Source organism: Haliotis rufescens, unplaced genomic scaffold (assembly GCF_023055435.1).
Source record: "Haliotis rufescens isolate VD_foot unplaced genomic scaffold, xgHalRufe1.0.p SCAF_33, whole genome shotgun sequence".
Classification (NCBI taxonomy): Eukaryota; Metazoa; Mollusca; class Gastropoda; order Lepetellida; family Haliotidae; genus Haliotis; species Haliotis rufescens.
The window spans coordinates 2454312-2463381 of record NW_025964035.1 but is presented as its reverse complement, the minus strand read 5'-3'; positions in this window follow the sequence as shown (position 1 = coordinate 2463381).

Below are 9070 nucleotides of genomic sequence, written 5' to 3'. Positions count from 1 at the left end.
ATCGATTCATAAAAAATGGATGCTGATCGATCAACCCCATATGAAATGTAAAACGTTTCTATATTTCCTCAATTACACGCTGGGTCTCTGATACTAGCCAGGTCTCTAAATACACGCCAAGGGCTATCACGAAATTGATAGACAGCAGAGCGTCAAATAGAGGAAATACGGTAGTTTGATATCGGATGTTTTGGCGTACTTGGCCGCACCCCTGACTGCTTCGATGATGACATTAGAAGATTTAACGAAGGCATATATTTTGCATACAAATGAAATGTTTATGAAACTGTTAGGGAAATGTTCTATGGTGACCAGAATGGTGAGTGAGTGAGTGAGTATGATTTTATGCCGCTTTTAGCAATATTCCAGCAATATCACAGCGGGGGACACCAGAAATGGGCTTCACACATTGTACCCATGTCGGGAATCGAACCCGGGTCTTCGGCGTGACGAGCGAACGCTTTAACCACTAGGCTACCCGACCGCCCCTGACCAGAATCGGAACAATTTAACCCCTATTTCCTCATTGAATTAACCGACAATGAAAGTAAAATATAACATTATAATAATTGTTTGAAAAAACTTTATTCATGACAACTTGTTGTTTACAAACCTTTTTGTCATCGATATTCATTGTCATCTCCGTCAACCACTATCGTAAGGATTTGGCAGAAGAGGATTTGAAAGTCCATCACTCAGAAAACACTTGTCCATTCGAAAAACCACGAAAACAATGTCCCGACATCATTGAAGTCAAACTTGATGAAATTCAATTCAGAACAGCACACGGAAATAAAACACGACCCACTATTTCTGGGCCACAAATGTCTAAGTTCTGTCACTATCTGGCTTTGGATCCGTGAAATATTGAAATTGACAGGTCACACCATGCAGATACCTCTTTTCAAAATATCCGGCTCGTCTGCAGCCTAGAAAACGGCTGTTCAGTCATACTCAGTTCTATTGGTAATCATATTGTGCCAGCAGGCTCGATCAATCCCAGATAATCTACCTGTTAATGTTGAACCACATCATAGATCTGGGTTGTCATCTTGCTTCATTTAACTAGTTACAGAGAATGTAAACACAAGATTGTCAGCCATTGATAGCTGTGAGGTGTGAGTAACCATGGTGTAGGTCAAGTTCTGCCACATCCAAGTTCGGGTCGGAGAGGCATTTATTTTGATTTTATCTTTGTTTTCTTGGGGTAATTGCTTACTAACTAAGAACACTTACACGTGTTAAATACATAATAGAATGTTAATTCATAAAGTTGTGGAAATGTATTCGTTTAGCATTTTAAAACCTTTTTCTACAACCTGTCACCCCTACGATAGAAATGATGGCATGTTCCAAGAAATGACCTCTCTCGCAAAATTCCAGAATAAACGTCAGTCCAAACAATGTACAACAGGTTGGTAGACATTAATACATCTGTCTTTGGACTATGTTTGGAGTGTTTTGTGGCAACTGTTTTTAAAAACTACGTGTTTTGAACACTTATTTTGAAATACTCACGACTATGGCGTTTTTAATCTTCAACTTTATTGTTACATATATAACTACCTGTGATCACTTTTCGGAATGTTCTAAGATTGCGGACCTTTGTACTCTGTGTTTTTATGCGTTGCAAGAGAGCACCGTTTTCAAAGCGTTGTTGTCGTCATGGTAGAATGGAGATAATCATACTGTGTTTTGAAATTTTGACTACATCACATTTCAAAACACAGCAGGTTTATCTCCTAAATGCCACGTGAGACACATAATATGGGGAAACTGTCAAACATATGCCACAGCGAATATATGACACTTTTTATGGATAACAACTTTTTTCTATTTAATTTCCCCATATCATGTTTCTCGTGTGGCACCAGCTTACAGCTGAAGGTGAGCCGTATTCCCAGCTCCGACGATTTACGACTAATATCATTTATATCAAAATAATAATATATTTATGTCATAAGACCATCATAACTTTGATTCTAATTAATTACCTCATATCATGTTTCTCACGTATGGCAAACATACAGATGAAGGTGAGTCGTATTTCCAGCTCCGCCTAAGACTATTATTGTGTGATTATTTATATCGAGAAACCGTCATAACTTTACATGAGTAGTTTGTCAGAGGCCGTATTGATTATTGCAATACCTGACCAATTAATTCGAAGGTTTGCCATTACTTGTATAAATCTGTTTGTAATAAAGAAATTGGAATGACACTATTGCATTTCACCTTGGAAATAACGTATGTCATAAATAATATCTTCATTGATTTAGCGATAAATGTATGCCAACATGACCCATAAAATAACGTATGGAATGAATAACATGTTCATTGATTTAGCGATAAATGTATGCCTACATGACACAGAGAGGGTGTTGAAATGCATCGCATCTTCTGTAATTGAACTGGATTGCATGAATTCCCTCATGGAACTCGGAGGGAAACGAAATTTACGTGTAGTGTAATTAATGACACGCAAGACAGCCCTTAGCCCACAAATATGTCAATAGCATTGAACGTTAAAACGCATTACAGTAGTTTATATGGAATATAAAACTAGTGATACGGATACGATTGTATCCTGTCTCTTTTAAATCGTCTATAATCACATTCGGGAGAGATGGTACTTATGTTAGGACAAAAGATTTCATTCTTTGGATACGCTGAAAAGTTTGAATTGAAAGATTTTATTGATTTATATTTTTAACAAATGCCGATAAGTACCCACGGCCTGACCTAGATTAGAATGAGGTTTATAGAGGCTATAATCCATACTGGTTCAGAAGGAAGTTAATACATGATGGTCGTGACCCTGTCGAATTGTTACAACAGCGTCTGCCCGATTCTATAATACCGCTGTCCTACTGTTTCCACAAAGCCGATACGTTGCCGCAGCACAACGTCTACATCGTCGTTACGATCGCAAGACACTCAAGGGGCTAAGTAGGCATTGCGGGATCCTTCTTCTATGTGTACGGATAAGAACGTTTGACAACAATCTCAACAGATCCAGCTGTGTTGATAAGAGCATTTGTGTCACGACTGATGGAACGATTAGTCGATAAGCGTGGCTCTAGATGTAGGTACTGACACTCAACTACCTCCATAGCCGTCTGAGAGGAGTATTGGTAATGGTTGATGTCTCATCTTAATGTGTGTGTCAATGTGCCAGTGTCTTGTGTTGGAGGGGGAAGGGTGCGTCTTCAGAATATGCAATAGAGAAGGAGTACTTGTCTGCAATCGTGGGTTTTCTGCTTGAATGCATTCGTAAGTTGTGTCCATTAGGAAATGAGTTGATGGGATTAACGGGCGTCGTATACATCATTAGAATACATTTTCCCATTCTGTCATTGTCAATACTGTTACGTTAGTTGGGGGTGAATACTTGATGGAATTGTGGTGTGAATAACAGAGCATTACTGCACGTTTGTAGAGGGTGGTCTATTGGTGGTGTATGTTAATCTAAACTTTATTTGCATGGTCGAAAACTGAGTTTGTTATTACCAACTAATCGCAATATCGCAAGCCGACGTTGTCAGGTTTCCTGGTTTGCATTGATGACACATCTGATGACATAAGCTGCCGAGCAAAAGAGAGTATACACCCATGGTTGATGGTGCATAAAAATGAAACAAACAAGAAATGGTAATTTGAGGAATATGTAGTTGAAGGCTGTGTTTCGGATCTTAACTTTACAATGGTTCGGCCTCGGGTATCAGCCTAGGAACGTTTTCATAACGTTTGTAATATTTTGGTGAAATCCAATTTTCAAATGTATACTTTCTTTTGCATGGCAGTTTATGTTGTTTTCAATATTATATTGGCTTGAGAGAACAATGGTATCAAGAAGGCCTTCAACCATCATCCAACACCCATTCGAAATCAACTCCTTGATTCTTGAGCATGTTCTTGTATTACCCGCCATTTTGTTCACGCGATCCAAAATGTCACTGAAAGAAGTTTTTAGCTAACAGCATAAAACACACAACATTCACCCACTCACGTATTAGCTTTACGTATCAACAAAACACCAAAATACTTTGAAGATTTCAATTGATGTTTATGTTAAATGAGAAGGAAGATTTCCATGACGGATGTACAACCCCAGGTTCGCCCTTCTGGAAATCCCTGGTCTGATATTCTCCTACCAGCAACTGCTCAGGGGCAGCCTGGGTCGGAGCCGCCTGGTCATGTCGTGGACCGCGGTCAGTGCTTCTCAGTGAATCCACAGAGTAGTTGACAGGCTACACGTGAAGCTGCAGAGGAAATACTGCTCGTGTCGGGACTCCCACTGGGACGAATGAGAACTAGATGTCAAGGTGAAGCATCCATTTCAGCATTGTCATAGAAGAATAGCTAGCTACACTGTCGATTACACTGCCATATATGTCACTAACTAATCACTGAACGCCTTCCACAGAACCTAGCTCACTCTGATATAATTATGATCTATTGATCGCCTGAGCTTTCTCGAACTTTCGGAAATTATTTGGCTAAACTTATGTTACAGAAATCTGTGTTTAAACTTATCTTTGCCCCGACTTGTAATATGTTCGCGTGTACCTTCCACCGTTATCAAAGTCTTGTGTAGTAGTTTGTCCCCACCGACCTCCACTGGCGCATTGGGAACCTACCAATGAAGGTCCACATGGGGACTTGGATCATTTGAGAGGGTGCATTATAAGGCACGCCTTGGGGATTTATTGAGGTTGTAACTATATATCATTTAACCTATTTGCTGTTGATGAATGCAACAGATATGGGGGTCACTGGCATGGAGGAATACAAGAAAGATGTTTTCATAAACGTGTTTGAGATAGTTATCCTTTAATAATTTTGAGATCATAAGTCTAAATTTCTAAACCAATAATTAGTAATATTCTGCTATCATTACTTTCTACTTTTTCTTTTGTAATGTACATTGGATTGCGTCTACTTCATCACAAGACGGAATTACTTTGGAAACGAAGTAGTAATTTCTTTCTGTGTTATGTCCGATAACTTAAAGAAACATAAAACTTTAAAAAAAATTATATTACGGATCATAGACTTATGGAGGCAAATGTCTTTTATTAGAGGAAATATTCTCCTTGAGCTTTGAAGATGATAATTCATTCCAATCTATTCATAGCTCCTTAAAATTGTCCTCGGACAAAGCCACGTTAATGCACATCTTGCTCTGTAATCGTGGCCCGTCGCTCTACCAGGGAACACGACGTGAAGTTCAACAGTTCAATCTATTCTGTTGTAGCTAAGTGTATATACGTCATCATATGTATGTAAAGTTTTAGATGCAGGATTTCAGTCATCCACTTTGTTTAGTCAATAGAAAATTGATTTTAACTATACACATTTATCGGAGGATGCCCTTTTTTATTATGGTAATTTAAGTCAGTGTCATGACGCGCAGCTTCTTTCGGAATAAATGAAATGGTTTAAGTACTGGCACAAAATATTACAAATGCACCCAAGTAGGTATCCATTACAATGTTATGAAATGTTATTGATAACGTCCCATGTAAAACGCCCTAATTGTCCAACTTACGTGAAACATTAACTATTTCGTTATGCTTTTGGATTCGTCTGGTTTGCACAAGATGTAGGTGATACCAATCTATTTGTTTATAAGTTTTTTTAAAGAGTTTATGACTGTACAATTCAAGATTGGCATGCATCGCTTGATACCACATCACATGAATTTTATAAGTCTCATAAGTTAAATTTAACTTGTGAACATTATCTTTTAAATACTAATATTTGTGAGTATTAACGACTGCTAACTAAATTTAGAAGCAGTCATAACACCCTTGGTATCCGGTTGGTTTAGTAAGCTGTGATGACCAAAATGCTTTGTGCAAGCATTGTAATGTATTTGAAGACGAAATACATGTTATATACCACCGTTAGCTCTGCGATAATGAGCGGAAATATTTAATTCCCAAAAACGGTAAATGACTATTATTCATCACAAAGAAAATGTCAACAAATGTTGCCAGGTTCCTGAATTGTATCTTCTCAGGAGGATAAAGCACCTGTTTATCTTCCTTAAGAAATAGCGCTCTGTAAAATGGTACTTGTAAACCTTTTTGTACTATGGGTCAGATGGCCTTCGTGCAAATAATACTGTCTGTCTGTCTGTCCATGTCCTGTTGGAGACTATGTTACCTAATTTTCGTGATCTCAACCTTTGGAATCCAGCTAAATATGTAAAAAGAGCAAGAGCAAGGCGTGAGATCGCAATATTTGGCCAAATTTGAACACGTTTGGACAATATCCTAATCTGGACTCGTCATATAAAAAATGACACAATATCTTGTTCTTGACTTCTGAGGAAAAGTACCATGAATTGAGGTTTCTAGAATTCTTGTGCTCCTAAAGCGTTTTGAACAGGTTTCCTAAGGTCGGATTGCGAGGTTGCGTTATCGGGAGAACGTTAAAAAGTCCTTTACAGTATTCCATAGTTACTTTATTACTCCGATACTCAGCATGACGAATTTATATATGGTGTACAACGACATGATCTGCTGCCCCAGAAAAAATAGAACACTAGACAAAAACGTTTTTATTCCAAAACTTTCCACTTTGGCAATCTCCAATTGTTGTTCTCATGATTTCAGTCAAACTAAACACTGCACTCCCCAAGGCATTAAAAAGCATCCCGACTCAACTTTTGGGGGTAAAAATGGTCTTCAGCAATCAATACTGGACCTAGGAGGCGACTAACAGGCTCGATGAATTGGTTGACGTTTTCATCGGTTCCCAATTTAGTAGATCGATGCTCATGATGTCAGTCAATGTACTGACTTGTGCAGACTCGATTATTTACAGACTGCCTTCATATAGGTTGTATATTGCTGCGAAATTCAACAAACAACACAATTATAGTATGACCTTTCGCGAACATATGAAGTACAAGATGTAACCACGAGACCTTTTTTGTTTGTTGTTTATCGCCGCACTCGTCAATATTGTAGCTATATCATATAACGGTGGTATATAAACCATCGAATCCAGTGATTGACATTATAAGTATTGATCCACGCAATTTGGATATGATGACATGCATCAAACCAAGTCAGCAAGTCTGACCAACCGATCCCGTTAGTCGCCTCTTACGATAAAGATAGACGCCTGTTACGGCAAGCATGGATTCCGGAAGACCTATTCTACCCCAGGGCCCACTTGCACAGAACAATCTTAGTTACAATCTAGATTTTAGGCGCCTACAATCAACTTTACAATCATCCTACAATTGTCCTATTCCACTTGCACAAACCGATCTTAACGCGATTGTAAGACGGCTTGGATTTAAGATCGCGATCTTAACTAAGATTGAAATCTTCAATGGTGGAGGTACAAATATCTTAAACTAGACTCCTGTCTATGGTTGTCTGCAAACGCGCAAATCTTGCTGCGCATACAACGTGTAGAACCGGTTACGACATACAACACGTACCTCCCTCCACGCACCTTGCACAGTTGAAAGGTCTCAACTATTTGAAGGAAACTATAATTAGAATGTTGGCATATAGATTTAGTGACATTCTTATTATGAAAGTAAAAAAAGAAAATAATAATAGATCTCTATGTCCAAATAACATAACAGGTAAATGTATGATCGTCATCTATTTGGGGGAGCTTTCCGTAAAATCCTAAATACATGTATATCCTTCATGTTTTAGTTTTGCCGCTATTACAAAGGATGTTATGACAACCTTTTCAAAACACAGTAAGACGGGAGACTTCAAGAATGCATGTACGGGAAATAAGAATAATGTTTCAAGAAAGAAGTTGTTTAATATATATTCATTTGGTATTAATTATATTTTTTAAAAAGTGTGAATTTTACTTTTGCTATTTATGGGATATTTTACACAAATTTCAAATGTCTCATCATGTGTATTTGCTTGTTTGATGAATATTTGTATTAGTTTCTTATAAATTCAGATATTACAACCGCTCGTGACTGTCCCACTCGATTTTGGATATAAACGTATGATTTTGCACTTCAACTTGTGTTTACTTGTAGATTATTTAATGATAAACTAAAGACAAAATAACTGACACGAATGTGACCCAAAAGATATACAAGGGGAGCTCGGCGGTTCTACAACATTAATACACTAACTGGGCAAGGAAGATTCTACGATACTTATACAAAGGGAAACCACTCCCATCTAGAATATAAACTATGATTAGCTGCCCTTGATTTATCTTAAAGGTCACGGACGTTACAAATCGCTTGCAGACGACTTAGGTTTTATCCTTCCCTTGATAAGGTATGTTGTTTTAGACTTCTTTCAGCATTGACACGGGTGGGAATAGTACTTTTAACTATCGACTCGATAGTTATGTGGTTCACTATCGCAATTAACGATATTTTTGACGTTAAATCTGTGGTGCGGTCTTCGTGTTGTTGAAGTGTCGATTCGAATCATAAAATCTAACAAAATAAATAGGCAGTGTTTGATCGTAAAGCAGATTATTAATGTGAAACTGGCCCTGTCTTGCACGCCATTTTGTCAGGGACTACAACGATCTTAGCTACTTAAGATTGGTCTGGACCAATTGTAAGTTTCGATTGTAGCTTACAATGATCTTAACCTACAATCGCTTTGTGCAAGTGGATGACAATTGTAGCGTAAGCCTAAGATCGCGATCTTAAGGATTTACAATAATTGTAGCGCTAAGATCGCTTTGTGCAAGTGGACCCTGGTGTTCACGGTTCAACCCCGAGATGATCTGATTCTTGTACTTCTATTCAATTTCTTACTTCATCGAAGCAGTGGTTAATTGGGTTCAGAGGGTATATATGTTTGGATGAATCATTGACTATCAGCCAGCCATCCAGATGCGTTGACTGTTCCTGAAAGCCTCTTTATTGTGTCCTGGATTGAACATCTGTGTGTTATCCGGCTTAAACGCCATGCCAGAGGGAAAGGCGTTAACACTTCCATACATGCTGTGCAATGTTGTGTCCAAATATCAGGTATCATCAAACATATTTTTGTGTTTACGACTTGTACATGATATTCTTATTAAATTTTCTAGTTATCTGATTGGT